This window comes from Taudactylus pleione, unplaced genomic scaffold (genome assembly GCF_031769625.1).
Source record: "Taudactylus pleione unplaced genomic scaffold, aTauple2 ptg000248l, whole genome shotgun sequence".
Lineage (NCBI taxonomy): Eukaryota > Metazoa > Chordata > Amphibia > Anura > Myobatrachidae > Taudactylus > Taudactylus pleione.
The window spans coordinates 4,084,464-4,103,624 of NW_028284650.1; the positions used below are offsets into that span (position 1 = coordinate 4,084,464).

General features: G+C 35.4%; 29 non-coding genes across 29 annotated transcripts; 13 read left to right on the forward strand and 16 right to left on the reverse strand.

Annotated features, from left to right (window-relative positions):
- Positions 1–557: 557 nt before the first annotated feature.
- On the reverse strand, positions 558–630 carry TRNAM-CAU (transfer RNA methionine (anticodon CAU)). Its single transcript has one exon. It is a non-coding gene; the product is annotated as a tRNA-Met (tRNA).
- Positions 631–1,718: 1,088 nt separating this feature from the next.
- Positions 1,719–1,791, reverse strand: TRNAM-CAU (transfer RNA methionine (anticodon CAU)). The gene has a single exon. It is a non-coding gene; the product is annotated as a tRNA-Met (tRNA).
- Positions 1,792–1,908: 117 nt separating this feature from the next.
- On the forward strand, positions 1,909–1,980 carry TRNAE-UUC (transfer RNA glutamic acid (anticodon UUC)). The gene has a single exon. It is a non-coding gene; the product is annotated as a tRNA-Glu (tRNA).
- Positions 1,981–2,881: 901 nt separating this feature from the next.
- TRNAM-CAU (transfer RNA methionine (anticodon CAU)) lies at positions 2,882–2,954 on the reverse strand. The gene has a single exon. It is a non-coding gene; the product is annotated as a tRNA-Met (tRNA).
- Positions 2,955–3,071: 117 nt separating this feature from the next.
- On the forward strand, positions 3,072–3,143 carry TRNAE-UUC (transfer RNA glutamic acid (anticodon UUC)). Its single transcript has one exon. It is a non-coding gene; the product is annotated as a tRNA-Glu (tRNA).
- Positions 3,144–4,046: 903 nt separating this feature from the next.
- Positions 4,047–4,119, reverse strand: TRNAM-CAU (transfer RNA methionine (anticodon CAU)). The gene has a single exon. It is a non-coding gene; the product is annotated as a tRNA-Met (tRNA).
- Positions 4,120–4,236: 117 nt separating this feature from the next.
- TRNAE-UUC (transfer RNA glutamic acid (anticodon UUC)) lies at positions 4,237–4,308 on the forward strand. Its single transcript has one exon. It is a non-coding gene; the product is annotated as a tRNA-Glu (tRNA).
- Positions 4,309–5,209: 901 nt separating this feature from the next.
- On the reverse strand, positions 5,210–5,282 carry TRNAM-CAU (transfer RNA methionine (anticodon CAU)). Its single transcript has one exon. It is a non-coding gene; the product is annotated as a tRNA-Met (tRNA).
- A 117-nt stretch (positions 5,283–5,399) lies between these two features.
- On the forward strand, positions 5,400–5,471 carry TRNAE-UUC (transfer RNA glutamic acid (anticodon UUC)). Its single transcript has one exon. It is a non-coding gene; the product is annotated as a tRNA-Glu (tRNA).
- A 904-nt stretch (positions 5,472–6,375) lies between these two features.
- On the reverse strand, positions 6,376–6,448 carry TRNAM-CAU (transfer RNA methionine (anticodon CAU)). The gene has a single exon. It is a non-coding gene; the product is annotated as a tRNA-Met (tRNA).
- Positions 6,449–6,565: 117 nt separating this feature from the next.
- TRNAE-UUC (transfer RNA glutamic acid (anticodon UUC)) lies at positions 6,566–6,637 on the forward strand. The gene has a single exon. It is a non-coding gene; the product is annotated as a tRNA-Glu (tRNA).
- A 903-nt stretch (positions 6,638–7,540) lies between these two features.
- TRNAM-CAU (transfer RNA methionine (anticodon CAU)) lies at positions 7,541–7,613 on the reverse strand. Its single transcript has one exon. It is a non-coding gene; the product is annotated as a tRNA-Met (tRNA).
- Positions 7,614–7,730: 117 nt separating this feature from the next.
- TRNAE-UUC (transfer RNA glutamic acid (anticodon UUC)) lies at positions 7,731–7,802 on the forward strand. Its single transcript has one exon. It is a non-coding gene; the product is annotated as a tRNA-Glu (tRNA).
- A 901-nt stretch (positions 7,803–8,703) lies between these two features.
- Positions 8,704–8,776, reverse strand: TRNAM-CAU (transfer RNA methionine (anticodon CAU)). The gene has a single exon. It is a non-coding gene; the product is annotated as a tRNA-Met (tRNA).
- Positions 8,777–8,893: 117 nt separating this feature from the next.
- On the forward strand, positions 8,894–8,965 carry TRNAE-UUC (transfer RNA glutamic acid (anticodon UUC)). Its single transcript has one exon. It is a non-coding gene; the product is annotated as a tRNA-Glu (tRNA).
- Positions 8,966–9,869: 904 nt separating this feature from the next.
- Positions 9,870–9,942, reverse strand: TRNAM-CAU (transfer RNA methionine (anticodon CAU)). Its single transcript has one exon. It is a non-coding gene; the product is annotated as a tRNA-Met (tRNA).
- Positions 9,943–10,059: 117 nt separating this feature from the next.
- TRNAE-UUC (transfer RNA glutamic acid (anticodon UUC)) lies at positions 10,060–10,131 on the forward strand. The gene has a single exon. It is a non-coding gene; the product is annotated as a tRNA-Glu (tRNA).
- A 904-nt stretch (positions 10,132–11,035) lies between these two features.
- Positions 11,036–11,108, reverse strand: TRNAM-CAU (transfer RNA methionine (anticodon CAU)). The gene has a single exon. It is a non-coding gene; the product is annotated as a tRNA-Met (tRNA).
- A 117-nt stretch (positions 11,109–11,225) lies between these two features.
- TRNAE-UUC (transfer RNA glutamic acid (anticodon UUC)) lies at positions 11,226–11,297 on the forward strand. The gene has a single exon. It is a non-coding gene; the product is annotated as a tRNA-Glu (tRNA).
- A 901-nt stretch (positions 11,298–12,198) lies between these two features.
- TRNAL-CAG (transfer RNA leucine (anticodon CAG)) lies at positions 12,199–12,271 on the reverse strand. The gene has a single exon. It is a non-coding gene; the product is annotated as a tRNA-Leu (tRNA).
- Positions 12,272–12,464: 193 nt separating this feature from the next.
- TRNAE-UUC (transfer RNA glutamic acid (anticodon UUC)) lies at positions 12,465–12,536 on the forward strand. Its single transcript has one exon. It is a non-coding gene; the product is annotated as a tRNA-Glu (tRNA).
- A 903-nt stretch (positions 12,537–13,439) lies between these two features.
- On the reverse strand, positions 13,440–13,512 carry TRNAM-CAU (transfer RNA methionine (anticodon CAU)). Its single transcript has one exon. It is a non-coding gene; the product is annotated as a tRNA-Met (tRNA).
- Positions 13,513–13,629: 117 nt separating this feature from the next.
- On the forward strand, positions 13,630–13,701 carry TRNAE-UUC (transfer RNA glutamic acid (anticodon UUC)). The gene has a single exon. It is a non-coding gene; the product is annotated as a tRNA-Glu (tRNA).
- A 901-nt stretch (positions 13,702–14,602) lies between these two features.
- TRNAL-CAG (transfer RNA leucine (anticodon CAG)) lies at positions 14,603–14,675 on the reverse strand. Its single transcript has one exon. It is a non-coding gene; the product is annotated as a tRNA-Leu (tRNA).
- Positions 14,676–14,868: 193 nt separating this feature from the next.
- On the forward strand, positions 14,869–14,940 carry TRNAE-UUC (transfer RNA glutamic acid (anticodon UUC)). The gene has a single exon. It is a non-coding gene; the product is annotated as a tRNA-Glu (tRNA).
- Positions 14,941–15,843: 903 nt separating this feature from the next.
- TRNAM-CAU (transfer RNA methionine (anticodon CAU)) lies at positions 15,844–15,916 on the reverse strand. The gene has a single exon. It is a non-coding gene; the product is annotated as a tRNA-Met (tRNA).
- Positions 15,917–17,008: 1,092 nt separating this feature from the next.
- TRNAL-CAG (transfer RNA leucine (anticodon CAG)) lies at positions 17,009–17,081 on the reverse strand. Its single transcript has one exon. It is a non-coding gene; the product is annotated as a tRNA-Leu (tRNA).
- Positions 17,082–17,198: 117 nt separating this feature from the next.
- Positions 17,199–17,270, forward strand: TRNAE-UUC (transfer RNA glutamic acid (anticodon UUC)). The gene has a single exon. It is a non-coding gene; the product is annotated as a tRNA-Glu (tRNA).
- A 902-nt stretch (positions 17,271–18,172) lies between these two features.
- On the reverse strand, positions 18,173–18,245 carry TRNAM-CAU (transfer RNA methionine (anticodon CAU)). The gene has a single exon. It is a non-coding gene; the product is annotated as a tRNA-Met (tRNA).
- Positions 18,246–19,161: the final 916 nt, after the last annotated feature.

Here is a 19,161-nt window from a genome sequence, read left to right on the forward strand (position 1 = left end):
ATTTGTCTTTAACTGAAGACAGGTAAAATTTAAGATGTCCTGAATCTTTGTGAGAAATGGAATTGTGGCTCTTTGATTGCATTGCAAAGCTCTGAGGGAATAAAATCACAAAGAAGACTAGAACAATGCCTTGTGCTCCACTTTCTTCTGTATTGATTCCAATTCTGAGAAATAAATTATCACAATTCCCACTATTCTTGCTCTGAAATTAAAAAAGTGATTTGAACACACCTTTGCCATTAATTAAGGTCTAAAATCCATTGGCGGTAAGATTTCTGAGGACAAAGTTTTGACTATGACCATGAAAAATGATTTCTATTAACTATTTTATATAAATAGGGTCCATCTTGGACAAATTATTTGATATCTTTTCTGATATTGCTGGTCTGAAATCTATTAGTGGTCACGTGAGTTATGAAAGCTTATTTTGAAAAAAAAAAAACAGAATACTCCACTCAACAAGAAAGGTAAAATTTGAATGCAGTCAAGTTTGTTAGACAAAGTGCTGCATCTCTTAGATTGCAATGCCATGCTCTCAAAACAAACATCAATAAAAATGCCCTGTGTGAGGATTGAACTCACGACCTTCAGATTATGAGACTGACGCGCTACCTCCTGCGCTTACAAGGCTCCTGCCTTATTTACTTCATTTTTGAGATGGTGGGATTATTCTTGTTTAACAAAATAATGTCAGTTAAATTTTTTTTTTATATTATATGAAACAGTGAAGGACGCAATCGACGTCTTCCCATATGGTCTAGCGGTTAGGATTCCTGGTTTTCACCCAGGCAGCCCTGGTTTGACTCCCGGTGTGGGAATGCAACCTTATTGCTGTTTTAAGACAGATTCAAAAACAGAGGACCAAAAGATAATTGCAGCCATGTGTTTCCTTCTGTCTGATTGGTACCTGATGTGGTCCCAATTGCACATGTGTGTTGCTTCTTCCAGTTATGACAATATTTATGCCATTATCATTTGTCTTTAACTGAAGACAGGTAAAATTTAAGATGTCCTGAATCTTTGTGAGAAATGGAATTGTGGCTCTTTGATTGCATTGCAAAGCTCTGAGGGAATAAAATCACAAAGAAGACTAGAACAATGCCTTGTGCTCCACTTTCTTCTGTATTGATTCCAATTCTGAGAAATAAATTATCACAATTCCCACTATTCTTGCTCTGAAATCATTCAGAAATAAACAAAAGATTGAGGGCACATGTCATCTTAGAAACAGAAAACTCCACCAATTCTTAGAGGAAAAATTTCCAAATGTTCTATCAATATTGTAAGTAACAGAATAGAGGCTTGGAGATTGCAATGTACCTCTATCAGGGCAAAAAGCATGAAACACAAAATAAAAAATTGTTGTAAATGTGATAAGTGATTTGAACACACCTTTGCCATTAATTAAGGTCTAAAATCCATTGGTGGTAAGATTTCTGAGGACAAAGTTTTGACTATGACCATGAAAAATGATTTCTATTAACTATTTTATATAAATAGTGTCCATCTTGGACAAATTATTTGATATCTTTTCTGATATTGCTGGTCTGAAATCTATTAGTGGTCACGTGAGTTATGAAAGATTATTTTGAAAAAAAAAAAACAGAATACTCCACTCAACAAGAAAGGTAAAATTTGAATGCAGTCAAGTTTGTTAGACAAAGTGCTGCATCTCTTAGATTGCAATGCCATGCTCTCAAAACAAACATCAATAAAAATGCCCTGTGTGAGGATTGAACTCACGACCTTCAGATTATGAGACTGACGCGCTACCTACTGCGCTAACAAGGCTCCTGCTTTATTTACTTCATTTTTGAAATGGTGGGATTATTTTTGTTTAACAAAATAATGTCAGTGAAATGTTTTTTTTTATATTATATGAAACAGTGAAGGACGCAATCGACATCTTCCCATATGGTCTAGCGGTTAGGATTCCTGGTTTTCACCCAGGCGGCCCGGGTTCGACTCCCGGTATGGGAATACAACCTTATTGCTGTTTTAAGACAGATTCAAAAACAGAGGACCAAAAGATAATAATTGCAGCCAAGTGTTTCCTTCTGTCTGATTGGTACCTGATGTGGTCCCAATTGCACATGTGTGTTGCTTCTTCCAGTAATGACAATATTTATGCCATTATCATTTGTCTTTAACTGAAGACAGGTAAAATTTAAGATGTCCTGAATCTTTGTGAGAAATGGAATTGTGGCTCTTTGATTGCATTGCAAAGCTCTGAGGGAATAAAATCACAAAGAAGACTAGAACAATGCCTTGTGCTCCACTTTCTTCTGTATTGATTCCAATTCTGAGAAATAAATTATCACAATTCCCACTATTCTTGCTCTGAAATCATTCAGAAATAAACAAAAGATTGAGGGCACATGTCATCTTAGAAACAGAAAACTCCACCAATTCTTAGAGGAAAAATTTCCAAATGTTCTATCAATATTGTAAGTAACAGAATAGAGGCTTGGAGATTGCAATGTACCTCTATCAGGGCAAAAAGCATGAAACACAAAATAAAAAATTGTTGTAAATGTGATAAGTGATTTGAACACACCTTTGCCATTAATTAAGGTCTAAAATCCATTGGCGGTAAGATTTCTGAGGACAAAGTTTTGACTATGATCATGAAAAATGATTTCTATTAACTATTTTATATAAATAGGGTCCATCTTGGACAAATTATTTGATATCTTTTCTGATATTGCTGGTCTGAAAACTATTAGTGGTCAGGTGAGTTATGAAAGCTTATTTTGAAAAAAAAAACAGAATACTCCACTCAACAAGAAAGGTAAAATTTGAATGCAGTCAAGTTTGTTAGACAAAGTGCTGCATCTCTTAGATTGCAATGCCATGCTCTCAAAACAAACATCAATAAAAATGCCCTGTGTGAGGAATGAACTCACGACCTTCAGATTATGAGACTGACGCGCTACCTACTGCGCTAACAAGGCTCCTGCTTTATTTACTTCATTTTTGAAATGGTGGGATTATTTTTGTTTAACAAAATAATGTCAGTGAAATGTTTTTTTTTATATTATATGAAACAGTGAAGGACGCAATCGACATCTTCCCATATGGTCTAGCGGTTAGGATTCCTGGTTTTCACCCAGGCGGCCCGGGTTCGACTCCCGGTATGGGAATACAACCTTATTGCTGTTTTAAGACAGATTCAAAAACAGAGGACCAAAAGATAATAATTGCAGCCAAGTGTTTCCTTCTGTCTGATTGGTACCTGATGTGGTCCCAATTGCACATGTGTGTTGCTTCTTCCAGTAATGACAATATTTATGCCATTATCATTTGTCTTTAACTGAAGACAGGTAAAATTTAAGATGTCCTGCATCTTTGTGAGAAATGGAATTGTGGCTCTTTGATTGCATTGCAAAGCTCTGAGGGAATAAAATCACAAAGAAGACTAGAACAATGCCTTGTGCTCCACTTTCTTCTGTATTGATTCCAATTCTGAGAAATAAATTATCACAATTCCCACTATTCTTGCTCTGAAATCATTCAGAAATAAACAAAAGATTGAGGGCACATGTCATCTTAGAAACAGAAAACTCCACCAATTCTTAGAGGAAAAATTTCCAAATGTTCTATCAATATTGTAAGTAACAGAATAGAGGCTTGGAGATTGCAATGTACCTCTATCAGGGCAAAAAGCATGAAACACAAAATAAAAAATTGTTGTAAATGTGATAAGTGATTTGAACACACCTTTGCCATTAATTAAGGTCTAAAATCCATTGGCGGTAAGATTTCTGAGGACAAAGTTTTGACTATGACCATGAAAAATGATTTCTATTAACTATTTTATATAAATAGGGTCCATCTTGGACAAATTATTTGATATCTTTTCTGATATTGCTGGTCTGAAATCTATTAGTGGTCACGGGAGTTATGAAAGCTTATTTTGAAAAAAAAAAAACAGAATACTCCACTCAAAAAGAAAGGTAAAATTTGAATGCAGTCAAGTTTGTTAGACAAAGTGCTGCATCTATTAGATTGCAATGCCATGCTCTCAAAACAAACATCAATAAAAATGCCCTGTGTGAGGATTGAACTCACAACCTTCAGATTATGAGACTGACGCGCTACCTACTGCGCTAACAAGGCTCCTGCTTTATTTACGTCATTTTTGAAATGGTGGGATTATTTTTGTTTAACAAAATAATGTCAGTGAAATGTTTTTTTTTATATTATATGAAACAGTGAAGGACGCAATCGACATCTTCCCATATGGTCTAGCGGTTAGGATTCCTGGTTTTCACCCAGGCGGCCCGGGTTCGACTCCCGGTATGAGAATACAACCTTATTGCTGTTTTAAGACAGATTCAAAAACAGAGGACCAAAAGATAATAATTGCAGCCAAGTGTTTCCTTCTGTCTGATTGGTACCTGATGTGGTCCCAATTGCACATGTGTGTTGCTTCTTCCAGTAATGACAATATTTATGCCATTATCATTTGTCTTTAACTGAAGACAGGTAAAATTTAAGATGTCCTGAATCTTTGTGAGAAATGGAATTGTGGCTCTTTGATTGCATTGCAAAGCTCTGAGGGAATAAAATCACAAAGAAGACTAGAACAATGCCTTGTGCTCCACTTTCTTCTGTATTGATTCCAATTCTGAGAAATAAATTATCACAATTCCCCCTATTCTTGCTCTGAAATCATTCAGAAATAAACAAAAGATTGAGGGCACATGTCATCTTAGAAACAGAAAACTCCACCAATTCTTAGAGGAAAAATTTCCAAATGTTCTATCAATATTGTAAGTAACAGAATAGAGGCTTGGAGATTGCAATGTACCTCTATCAGGGCAAAAAGCATGAAACACAAAATAAAAAATTGTTGTAAATGTGATAAGTGATTTGAACACACCTTTGCCATTAATTAAGGTCTAAAATCCATTGGCGGTAAGATTTCTGAGGACAAAGTTTTGACTATGATCATGAAAAATGATTTCTATTAACTATTTTATATAAATAGGGTCCATCTTGGACAAATTATTTGATATCTTTTCTGATATTGCTGGTCTGAAAACTATTAGTGGTCAGGTGAGTTATGAAAGCTTATTTTGAAAAAAAAAACAGAATACTCCACTCAACAAGAAAGGTAAAATTTGAATGCAGTCAAGTTTGTTAGACAAAGTGCTGCATCTCTTAGATTGCAATGCCATGCTCTCAAAACAAACATCAATAAAAATGCCCTGTGTGAGGATTGAACTCACGACCTTCAGATTATGAGACTGACGCGCTACCTACTGCGCTAACAAGGCTCCTGCTTTATTTACTTCATTTTTGAAATGGTGGGATTATTTTTGTTTAACAAAATAATGTCAGTGAAATGTTTTTTTTTATATTATATGAAACAGTGAAGGACGCAATCGACATCTTCCCATATGGTCTAGCGGTTAGGATTCCTGGTTTTCACCCAGGCGGCCCGGGTTCGACTCCCGGTATGGGAATACAACCTTATTGCTGTTTTAAGACAGATTCAAAAACAGAGGACCAAAAGATAATAATTGCAGCCAAGTGTTTCCTTCTGTCTGATTGGTACCTGATGTGGTCCCAATTGCACATGTGTGTTGCTTCTTCCAGTAATGACAATATTTATGCCATTATCATTTGTCTTTAACTGAAGACAGGTAAAATTTAAGATGTCCTGAATCTTTGTGAGAAATGGAATTGTGGCTCTTTGATTGCATTGCAAAGCTCTGAGGGAATAAAATCACAAAGAAGACTAGAACAATGCCTTGTGCTCCACTTTCTTCTGTATTGATTCCAATTCTGAGAAATAAATTATCACAATTCCCACTATTCTTGCTCTGAAATCATTCAGAAATAAACAAAAGATTGAGGGCACATGTCATCTTAGAAACAGAAAACTCCACCAATTCTTAGAGGAAAAATTTCCAAATGTTCTATCAATATTGTAAGTAACAGAATAGAGGCTTGGAGATTGCAATGTACCTCTATCAGGGCAAAAAGCATGAAACACAAAATAAAAAATTGTTGTAAATGTGATAAGTGATTTGAACACACCTTTGCCATTAATTAAGGTCTAAAATCCATTGGCGGTAAGATTTCTGAGGACAAAGTTTTGACTATGACCATGAAAAATAATTTCTATTAACTATTTTATATAAATAGGGTCCATCTTGGACAAATTATTTGATATCTTTTCTGATATTGCTGGTCTGAAATCTATTAGTGGTCACGTGAGTTATGAAAGCTTATTTTGAAAAAAAAAAAAACAGAATACTCCACTCAACAAGAAAGGTAAAATTTGAATGCAGTCAAGTTTGTTAGACAAAGTGCTGCATCTCTTAGATTGCAATGCCATGCTCTCAAAACAAACATCAATAAAAATGCCCTGTGTGAGGATTGAACTCACAACCTTCAGATTATGAGACTGACGCGCTACCTACTGCGCTAACAAGGCTCCTGCTTTATTTACGTCATTTTTGAAATGGTGGGATTATTTTTGTTTAACAAAATAATGTCAGTGAAATGTTTTTTTTTATATTATATGAAACAGTGAAGGACGCAATCGACATCTTCCCATATGGTCTAGCGGTTAGGATTCCTGGTTTTCACCCAGGCGGCCCGGGTTCGACTCCCAGTATGAGAATACAACCTTATTGCTGTTTTAAGACAGATTCAAAAACAGAGGACCAAAAGATAATAATTGCAGCCAAGTGTTTCCTTCTGTCTGATTGGTACCTGATGTGGTCCCAATTGCACATGTGTGTTGCTTCTTCCAGTAATGACAATATTTATGCCATTATCATTTGTCTTTAACTGAAGACAGGTAAAATTTAAGATGTCCTGAATCTTTGTGAGAAATGGAATTGTGGCTCTTTGATTGCATTGCAAAGCTCTGAGGGAATAAAATCACAAAGAAGACTAGAACAATGCCTTGTGCTCCACTTTCTTCTGTATTGATTCCAATTCTGAGAAATAAATTATCACAATTCCCCCTATTCTTGCTCTGAAATCATTCAGAAATAAACAAAAGATTGAGGGCACATGTCATCTTAGAAACAGAAAACTCCACCAATTCTTAGAGGAAAAATTTCCAAATGTTCTATCAATATTGTAAGTAACAGAATAGAGGCTTGGAGATTGCAATGTACCTCTATCAGGGCAAAAAGCATGAAACACAAAATAAAAAATTGTTGTAAATGTGATAAGTGATTTGAACACACCTTTGCCATTAATTAAGGTCTAAAATCCATTGGCGGTAAGATTTCTGAGGACAAAGTTTTGACTATGACCATGAAAAATGATTTCTATTAACTATTTTATATAAATAGGGTCCATCTTGGACAAATTATTTGATATCTTTTCTGATATTGCTGGTCTGAAATCTATTAGTGGTCACGGGAGTTATGAAAGCTTATTTTGAAAAAAAAAAAACAGAATACTCCACTCAAAAAGAAAGGTAAAATTTGAATGCAGTCAAGTTTGTTAGACAAAGTGCTGCATCTATTAGATTGCAATGCCATGCTCTCAAAACAAACATCAATAAAAATGCCCTGTGTGAGGATTGAACTCACAACCTTCAGATTATGAGACTGACGCGCTACCTACTGCGCTAACAAGGCTCCTGCTTTATTTACGTCATTTTTGAAATGGTGGGATTATTTTTGTTTAACAAAATAATGTCAGTGAAATGTTTTTTTTTATATTATATGAAACAGTGAAGGACGCAACTGACATCTTCCCATATGGTCTAGCGGTTAGGATTCCTGGTTTTCACCCAGGCGGCCCGGGTTCGACTCCCGGTATGAGAATACAACCTTATTGCTGTTTTAAGACAGATTCCAAAACAGAGGACCAAAAGATAATAATTGCAGCCAAGTGTTTCCTTCTGTCTGATTGGTACCTGATGTGGTCCCAATTGCACATGTGTGTTGCTTCTTCCAGTAATGACAATATTTATGCCATTATCATTTGTCTTTAACTGAAGACAGGTAAAATTTAAGATGTCCTGAATCTTTGTGAGAAATGGAATTGTGGCTCTTTGATTGCATTGCAAAGCTCTGAGGGAATAAAATCACAAAGAAGACTAGAACAATGCCTTGTGCTCCACTTTCTTCTGTATTGATTCCAATTCTGAGAAATAAATTATCACAATTCCCCCTATTCTTGCTCTGAAATCATTCAGAAATAAACAAAAGATTGAGGGCACATGTCATCTTAGAAACAGAAAACTCCACCAATTCTTAGAGGAAAAATTTCCAAATGTTCTATCAATATTGTAAGTAACAGAATAGAGGCTTGGAGATTGCAATGTACCTCTATCAGGGCAAAAAGCATGAAACACAAAATAAAAAATTGTTGTAAATGTGATAAGTGATTTGAACACACCTTTGCCATTAATTAAGGTCTAAAATCCATTGGCGGTAAGATTTCTGAGGACAAAGTTTTGACTATGATCATGAAAAATGATTTCTATTAACTATTTTATATAAATAGGGTCCATCTTGGACAAATTATTTGATATCTTTTCTGATATTGCTGGTCTGAAAACTATTAGTGGTCAGGTGAGTTATGAAAGCTTATTTTGAAAAAAAAAACAGAATACTCCACTCAACAAGAAAGGTAAAATTTGAATGCAGTCAAGTTTGTTAGACAAAGTGCTGCATCTCTTAGATTGCAATGCCATGCTCTCAAAACAAACATCAATAAAAATGCCCTGTGTGAGGATTGAACTCACGACCTTCAGATTATGAGACTGACGCGCTACCTACTGCGCTAACAAGGCTCCTGCTTTATTTACTTCATTTTTGAAATGGTGGGATTATTTTTGTTTAACAAAATAATGTCAGTGAAATGTTTTTTTTTATATTATATGAAACAGTGAAGGACGCAATCGACATCTTCCCATATGGTCTAGCGGTTAGGATTCCTGGTTTTCACCCAGGCGGCCCGGGTTCGACTCCCGGTATGGGAATACAACCTTATTGCTGTTTTAAGACAGATTCAAAAACAGAGGACCAAAAGATAATAATTGCAGCCAAGTGTTTCCTTCTGTCTGATTGGTACCTGATGTGGTCCCAATTGCACATGTGTGTTGCTTCTTCCAGTAATGACAATATTTATGCCATTATCATTTGTCTTTAACTGAAGACAGGTAAAATTTAAGATGTCCTGAATCTTTGTGAGAAATGGAATTGTGGCTCTTTGATTGCATTGCAAAGCTCTGAGGGAATAAAATCACAAAGAAGACTAGAACAATGCCTTGTGCTCCACTTTCTTCTGTATTGATTCCAATTCTGAGAAATAAATTATCACAATTCCCACTATTCTTGCTCTGAAATCATTCAGAAATAAACAAAAGATTGAGGGCACATGTCATCTTAGAAACAGAAAACTCCACCAATTCTTAGAGGAAAAATTTCCAAATGTTCTATCAATATTGTAAGTAACAGAATAGAGGCTTGGAGATTGCAATGTACCTCTATCAGGGCAAAAAGCATGAAACACAAAATAAAAAATTGTTGTAAATGTGATAAGTGATTTGAACACACCTTTGCCATTAATTAAGGTCTAAAATCCATTGGCGGTAAGATTTCTGAGGACAAAGTTTTGACTATGACCATGAAAAATAATTTCTATTAACTATTTTATATAAATAGGGTCCATCTTGGACAAATTATTTGATATCTTTTCTGATATTGCTGGTCTGAAATCTATTAGTGGTCACGTGAGTTATGAAAGCTTATTTTGAAAAAAAAAAAAACAGAATACTCCACTCAACAAGAAAGGTAAAATTTGAATGCAGTCAAGTTTGTTAGACAAAGTGCTGCATCTCTTAGATTGCAATGCCATGCTCTCAAAACAAACATCAATAAAAATGCCCTGTGTGAGGATTGAACTCACAACCTTCAGATTATGAGACTGACGCGCTACCTACTGCGCTAACAAGGCTCCTGCTTTATTTACGTCATTTTTGAAATGGTGGGATTATTTTTGTTTAACAAAATAATGTCAGTGAAATGTTTTTTTTTATATTATATGAAACAGTGAAGGACGCAATCGACATCTTCCCATATGGTCTAGCGGTTAGGATTCCTGGTTTTCACCCAGGCGGCCCGGGTTCGACTCCCGGTATGAGAATACAACCTTATTGCTGTTTTAAGACAGATTCAAAAACAGAGGACCAAAAGATAATAATTGCAGCCAAGTGTTTCCTTCTGTCTGATTGGTACCTGATGTGGTCCCAATTGCACATGTGTGTTGCTTCTTCCAGTAATGACAATATTTATGCCATTATCATTTGTCTTTAACTGAAGACAGGTAAAATTTAAGATGTCCTGAATCTTTGTGAGAAATGGAATTGTGGCTCTTTGATTGCATTGCAAAGCTCTGAGGGAATAAAATCACAAAGAAGACTAGAACAATGCCTTGTGCTCCACTTTCTTCTGTATTGATTCCAATTCTGAGAAATAAATTATCACAATTCCCCCTATTCTTGCTCTGAAATCATTCAGAAATAAACAAAAGATTGAGGGCACATGTCATCTTAGAAACAGAAAACTCCACCAATTCTTAGAGGAAAAATTTCCAAATGTTCTATCAATATTGTAAGTAACAGAATAGAGGCTTGGAGATTGCAATGTACCTCTATCAGGGCAAAAAGCATGAAACACAAAATAAAAAATTGTTGTAAATGTGATAAGTGATTTGAACACACCTTTGCCATTAATTAAGGTCTAAAATCCATTGGCGGTAAGATTTCTGAGGACAAAGTTTTGCCTATGATCATGAAAAATGATTTCTATTAACTATTTTATATAAATAGGGTCCATCTTGGACAAATTATTTGATATCTTTTCTGATATTGCTGGTCTGAAATCTATTAGTGGTCACGTGAGTTATGAAAGCTTATTTTGAAAAAAAAAAAAACAGAATACTCCACTCAACAAGAAAGGTAAAATTTGAATGCAGTCAAGTTTGTTAGACAAAGTGCTGCATCTCTTAGATTGCAATGCCATGCTCTCAAAACAAACATCAATAAAAATGCCCTGTGTGAGGATTGAACTCACGACCTTCAGATTATGAGACTGACGCGCTACCTACTGCGCTAACAAGGCTCCTGCTTTATTTACGTCATTTTTGAAATGGTGGGATTATTTTTGTTTAACAAAATAATGTCAGTGAAATGTTTTTTTTTATATTATATGAAACAGTGAAGGATGCAATCGACATCTTCCCATATGGTCTAGCGGTTAGGATTCCTGGTTTTCACCCAGGCGGCCCGGGTTTGACTCCCGGTATGGGAATACAACCCTATTGCTGTTTTAAGACAGATTCAAAAACAGGACCAAAAGATAATAATTGCAGCCAAGTGTTTCCTTCTGTCTGATTGGTACTTGATGTGGTCCCAATTGCACATGTGTGTTGCTTCTTCCAGTTATGACAATATTTATGCCATTATCATTTGTCTTTAACTGAAGACAGGTAAAATTTAAGATGTCCTGAATCTTTGTGAGAAATGGAATTGTGGCTCTTTGATTGCATTGCAAAGCTCTGAGGGAATCAAATCACAAAGAAGACTAGAACAATGCCTTGTGCTCCACTTTCTTCTGTATTGATTCCAATTCTGAGAAATAAATTATCACAATTCCCACTATTCTTGCTCTGAAATCATTCAGAAATAAACAAAAGATTGAGGGCACATGTCATCTTAGAAACAGAAAACTCCACCAATTCTTAGAGGAAAAATTTCCAAATGTTCTATCAATATTGTAAGTAATAGAATAGAGGCTTGGAGATTGCAATGTACCTCTATCAGGGCAAAAAGCATGAAACACAAAATAAAAAATTGTTGTAAATGTGATAAGTGATTTGAACACACCTTTGCCATTAATTAAGGTCTAAAATCCATTGGCAGTAAGATTTCTGAGGACAAAGTTTTGACTATGACCATGAAAAATGATTTCTATTAACTATTTTATATAAATAGGGTCCATCTTGGACAAATTATTTGATATCTTTTCTGATATTGCTGGTCTGAAATCTATTAGTGGTCACGTGAGTTATGAAAGCTTATTTTGAAAAAAAAAAACCAGAATACTCCACTCAACAAGAAAGGTAAAATTTGAATGCAGTCAAGTTTGTTAGACAAAGTGCTGCATCTCTTAGATTGCAATGCCATGCTCTCAAAACAAACATCAATAAAAATGCCCTGTGTGAGGATTGAACTCACAACCTTCAGATTCTGAGACTGACGCGCTACCTACTGCGCTAACAAGGCTCCTGCTTTATTTTCTTCATTTTTGAAATGGTGGGATTATTTTTGTTTAACAAAATAATGTCAGTGAAATGTTTTTTTTTATATTATATGAAACAGTGAAGGACGCAATCGACATCTTCCCATATGGTCTAGCGGTTAGGATTCCTGGTTTTCACCCAGGCGGGTGAAACAGTGAAGGATGCAATCGACATCTTCCCATATGGTCTAGCGGTTAGGATTCCTGGTTTTCACCCAGGCGGCCCGGGTTCGACTCCCGGTATGGGAATACAACCTTATTGCTGTTTTAAGACAGATTCAAAAACAGAGGACCAAAAGATAATAATTGCAGCCAAGTGTTTCCTTCTGTCTGATTGGTACCTGATGTGGTCCCAATTGCACATGTGTGTTGCTTCTTCCAGTAATGACAATATTTATGCCATTATCATTTGTCTTTAACTGAAGACAGGTAAAATTTAAGATGTCCTGAATCTTTGTGAGAAATGGAATTGTGGCTCTTTGATTGCATTGCAAAGCTCTGAGGGAATAAAATCACAAAGAAGACTAGAACAATGCCTTGTGCTCCACTTTCTTCTGTATTGATTCCAATTCTGAGAAATAAATTATCACAATTCCCACTATTCTTGCTCTGAAATCATTCAGAAATAAACAAAAGATTGAGGGCACATGTCATCTTAGAAACAGAAAACTCCACCAATTCTTAGAGGAAAAATTTCCAAATGTTCTATCAATATTGTAAGTAACAGAATAGAGGCTTGGAGATTGCAATGTACCTCTATCAGGGCAAAAAGCATGAAACACAAAATAAAAAATTGTTGTAAATGTGATAAGTGATTTGAACACACCTTTGCCATTAATTAAGGTCTAAAATCCATTGGCGGTAAGATTTCTGAGGACAAAGTTTTGACTATGACCATGAAAAATGATTTCTATTAACTATTTTATATAAATAGGGTCCATCTTGGACAAATTATTTGATATCTTTTCTGATATTGCTGGTCTGAAATCTATTAGTGGTCACGGGAGTTATGAAAGCTTATTTTGAAAAAAAAAAAACAGAATACTCCACTCAAAAAGAAAGGTAAAATTTGAATGCAGTCAAGTTTGTTAGACAAAGTGCTGCATCTATTAGATTGCAATGCCATGCTCTCAAAACAAACATCAATAAAAATGCCCTGTGTGAGGATTGAACTCACAACCTTCAGATTATGAGACTGACGCGCTACCTACTGCGCTAACAAGGCTCCTGCTTTATTTACGTCATTTTTGAAATGGTGGGATTATTTTTGTTTAACAAAATAATGTCAGTGAAATGTTTTTTTTTATATTATATGAAACAGTGAAGGATGCAATCGACATCTTCCCATATGGTCTAGCGGTTAGGATTCCTGGTTTTCACCCAGGCGGCCCGGGTTTGACTCCCGGTATGGGAATACAACCCTATTGCTGTTTTAAGACAGATTCAAAAACAGGACCAAAAGATAATAATTGCAGCCAAGTGTTTCCTTCTGTCTGATTGGTACTTGATGTGGTCCCAATTGCACATGTGTGTTGCTTCTTCCAGTTATGACAATATTTATGCCATTATCATTTGTCTTTAACTGAAGACAGGTAAAATTTAAGATGTCCTGAATCTTTGTGAGAAATGGAATTGTGGCTCTTTGATTGCATTGCAAAGCTCTGAGGGAATCAAATCACAAAGAAGACTAGAACAATGCCTTGTGCTCCACTTTCTTCTGTATTGATTCCAATTCTGAGAAATAAATTATCACAATTCCCACTATTCTTGCTCTGAAATCATTCAGAAATAAACAAAAGATTGAGGGCACATGTCATCTTAGAAACAGAAAACTCCACCAATTCTTAGAGGAAAAATTTCCAAATGTTCTATCAATATTGTAAGTAATAGAATAGAGGCTTGGAGATTGCAATGTACCTCTATCAGGGCAAAAAGCATGAAACACAAAATAAAAAATTGTTGTAAATGTGATAAGTGATTTGAACACACCTTTGCCATTAATTAAGGTCTAAAATCCATTGGCAGTAAGATTTCTGAGGACAAAGTTTTGACTATGACCATGAAAAATGATTTCTATTAACTATTTTATATAAATAGGGTCCATCTTGGACAAATTATTTGATATCTTTTCTGATATTGCTGGTCTGAAATCTATTAGTGGTCACGTGAGTTATGAAAGCTTATTTTGAAAAAAAAAAACCAGAATACTCCACTCAACAAGAAAGGTAAAATTTGAATGCAGTCAAGTTTGTTAGACAAAGTGCTGCATCTCTTAGATTGCAATGCCATGCTCTCAAAACAAACATCAATAAAAATGCCCTGTGTGAGGATTGAACTCACAACCTTCAGATTCTGAGACTGACGCGCTACCTACTGCGCTAACAAGGCTCCTGCTTTATTTTCTTCATTTTTGAAATGGTGGGATTATTTTTGTTTAACAAAATAATGTCAGTGAAATGTTTTTTTTTATATTATATGAAACAGTGAAGGACGCAATCGACATCTTCCCATATGGTCTAGCGGTTAGGATTCCTGGTTTTCACCCAGGCGGGTGAAACAGTGAAGGACGCAATCGACATCTTCCCATATGGTCTAGCGGTTAGGATTCCTGGTTTTCACCCAGGCGGCCCGGGTTCGACTCCCGGTATGGGAATACAACCTTATTGCTGTTTTAAGACAGATTCAAAAACAGAGGACCAAAAGATAATAATTGCAGCCAAGTGTTTCCTTCTGTCTGATTGGTACCTGATGTGGTCCCAATTGCACATGTGTGTTGCTTCTTCCAGTAATGACAATATTTATGCCATTATCATTTGTCTTTAACTGAAGACAGGTAAAATTTAAGATGTCCTGAATCTTTGTGAGAAATGGAATTGTGGCTCTTTGATTGCATTGCAAAGCTCTGAGGGAATAAAATCACAAAGAAGACTAGAACAATGCCTTGTGCTCCACTTTCTTCTGTATTGATTCCAATTCTGAGAAATAAATTATCACAATTCCCACTATTCTTGCTCTGAAATCATTCAGAAATAAACAAAAGATTGAGGGCACATGTCATCTTAGAAACAGAAAACTCCACCAATTCTTAGAGGAAAAATTTCCAAATGTTCTATCAATATTGTAAGTAACAGAATAGAGGCTTGGAGATTGCAATGTACCTCTATCAGGGCAAAAAGCATGAAACACAAAATAAAAAATTGTTGTAAATGTGATAAGTGATTTGAACACACCTTTGCCATTAATTAAGGTCTAAAATCCATTGGCGGTAAGATTTCTGAGGACAAAGTTTTGACTATGACCATGAAAAATGATTTCTATTAACTATTTTATATAAATAGGGTCCATCTTGGACAAATTATTTGATATCTTTTCTGATATTGCTGGTCTGAAATCTATTAGTGGTCACGGGAGTTATGAAAGCTTATTTTGAAAAAAAAAAAACAGAATACTCCACTCAAAAAGAAAGGTAAAATTTGAATGCAGTCAAGTTTGTTAGACAAAGTGCTGCATCTATTAGATTGCAATGCCATGCTCTCAAAACAAACATCAATAAAAATGCCCTGTGTGAGGATTGAACTCACAACCTTCAGATTATGAGACTGACGCGCTACCTACTGCGCTAACAAGGCTCCTGCTTTATTTACGTCATTTTTGAAATGGTGGGATTATTTTTGTTTAACAAAATAATGTCAGTGAAATGTTTTTTTTTATATTATATGAAACAGTGAAGGACGCAATCGACATCTTCCCATATGGTCTAGCGGTTAGGATTCCTGGTTTTCACCCAGGCGGCCCGAGTTCGACTCCCAGTATGAGAATACAACCTTATTGCTGTTTTAAGACAGATTCAAAAACAGAGGACCAAAAGATAATAATTGCAGCCAAGTGTTTCCTTCTGTCTGATTGGTACCTGATGTGGTCCCAATTGCACATGTGTGTTGCTTCTTCCAGTAATGACAATATTTATGCCATTATCATTTGTCTTTAACTGAAGACAGGTAAAATTTAAGATGTCCTGAATCTTTGTGAGAAATGGAATTGTGGCTCTTTGATTGCATTGCAAAGCTCTGAGGGAATAAAATCACAAAGAAGACTAGAACAATGCCTTGTGCTCCACTTTCTTCTGTATTGATTCCAATTCTGAGAAATAAATTATCACAATTCCCCCTATTCTTGCTCTGAAATCATTCAGAAATAAACAAAAGATTGAGGGCACATGTCATCTTAGAAACAGAAAACTCCACCAATTCTTAGAGGAAAAATTTCCAAATGTTCTATCAATATTGTAAGTAACAGAATAGAGGCTTGGAGATTGCAATGTACCTCTATCAGGGCAAAAAGCATGAAACACAAAATAAAAAATTGTTGTAAATGTGATAAGTGATTTGAACACACCTTTGCCATTAATTAAGGTCTAAAATCCATTGGCGGTAAGATTTCTGAGGACAAAGTTTTGACTATGACCATGAAAAATGATTTCTATTAACTATTTTATATAAATAGGGTCCATCTTGGACAAATTATTTGATATCTTTTCTGATATTGCTGGTCTGAAATCTATTAGTGGTCACGTGAGTTATGAAAGCTTATTTTGAAAAAAAAAAAACAGAATACTCCACTCAACAAGAAAGGTAAAATTTGAATGCAGTCAAGTTTGTTAGACAAAGTGCTGCATCTCTTAGATTGCAATGCCATGCTCTCAAAACAAACATCAATAAAAATGCCCTGTGTGAGGATTGAACTCACAACCTTCAGATTCTGAGACTGACGCGCTACCTACTGCGCTAACAAGGCTCCTGCTTTATTTTCTTCATTTTTGAAATGGTGGGATTATTTTTGTTTAACAAAATAATGTCAGTGAAATGTTTTTTTTTATATTATATGAAACAGTGAAGGACGCAATCGACATCTTCCCATATGGTCTAGCGGTTAGGATTCCTGGTTTTCACCCAGGCGGCCCGGGTTTGACTCCCGGTATGGGAATACAACCCTATTGCTGTTTTAAGACAGATTCAAAAACAGAGGACCAAAAGATAATAATTGCAGCCAAGTGTTTCCTTCTGTCTGATTGGTACTTGATGTGGTCCCAATTGCACATGTGTGTTGCTTCTTCCAGTTATGACAATATTTATGCCATTATCATTTGTCTTTAACTGAAGACAGGTAAAATTTAAGATGTCCTGAATCTTTGTGAGAAATGGAATTGTGGCTCTTTGATTGCATTGCAAAGCTCTGAGGGAATCAAATCACAAAGAAGACTAGAACAATGCCTTGTGCTCCACTTTCTTCTGTATTGATTCCAATTCTGAGAAATAAATTATCACAATTCCCACTATTCTTGCTCTGAAATCATTCAGAAATAAACAAAAGATTGAGGGCACATGTCATCTTAGAAACAGAAAACTCCACCAATTCTTAGAGGAAAAATTTCCAAATGTTCTATCAATATTGTAAGTAACAGAATAGAGGCTTGGAGATTGCAATGTACCTCTATCAGGGCAAAAAGCATGAAACACAAAATAAAAAATTGTTGTAAATGTGATAAGTGATTTGAACACACCTTTGCCATTAATTAAGGTCTAAAATCCATTGGCAGTAAGATTTCTGAGGACAAAGTTTTGACTATGACCATGAAAAATGATTTCTATTAACTATTTTATATAAATAGGGTCCATCTTGGACAAATTATTTGATATCTTTTCTGATATTGCTGGTCTGAAATCTATTAGTGGTCACGTGAGTTATGAAAGCTTATTTTGAAAAAAAAAAAAACAATACTCCACTCAACAAGAAAGGTAAAATTTGAATGCAGTCAAGTTTGTTAGACAAAGTGCTGCATCTCTTAGATTGCAATGCCATGCTCTCAAAACAAACATCAATAAAAATGCCCTGTGTGAGGATTGAACTCACGACCTTGAGATTATGAGACTGACGCGCTACCTACTGCGCTAACAAGGCTCCTGCCTTATTTACTTCATTTTTGACATGGTGGGATTATTTTTGTTTAACAAAATAATGTCAGTGAAATGTTTTTTTTTATATTATATGAAACAGTGAAGGACGCAATCGACATCTTCCCATATGGTCTAGCGGTTAGGATTCCTGGTTTTCTCCCAAGCGGCCCGGGTTTGACTCCCGGTATGGGAATACAACCCTATTGCTGTTTTAAGACAGATTCAAAAACAGAGGACCAAAAGATAATAATTGCAGCCAAGTGTTTCCTTCTGTCTGATTGGTACTTGATGTGGTCCCAATTGCACATGTGTGTTGCTTCTTCCAGTTATGACAATATTTATGCCATTATCATTTGTCTTTAACTGAAGACAGGTAAAATTTAAGATGTCCTGAATCTTTGTGAGAAATGGAATTGTGGCTCTTTGATTGCATTGCAAAGCTCTGAGGGAATCAAATCACAAAGAAGACTAGAACAATGCCTTGTGCTCCACTTTCTTCTGTATTGATTCCAATTCTGAGAAATAAATTATCACAATTCCCACTATTCTTGCTCTGAAATCATTCAGAAATAAACAAAAGATTGAGGGCACATGTCATCTTAGAAACAGAAAACTCCACCAATTCTTAGAGGAAAAATTTCCAAATGTTCTATCAATATTGTAAGTAACAGAATAGAGGCTTGGAGATTGCAATGTACCTCTATCAGGGCAAAAAGCATGAAACACAAAATAAAAAATTGTTGTAAATGTGATAAGTGATTTGAACACACCTTTGCCATTAATTAAGGTCTAAAATCCATTGGCAGTAAGATTTCTGAGGACAAAGTTTTGACTATGACCATGAAAAATGATTTCTATTAACTATTTTATATAAATAGGGTCCATCTTGGACAAATTATTTGATATCTTTTCTGATATTG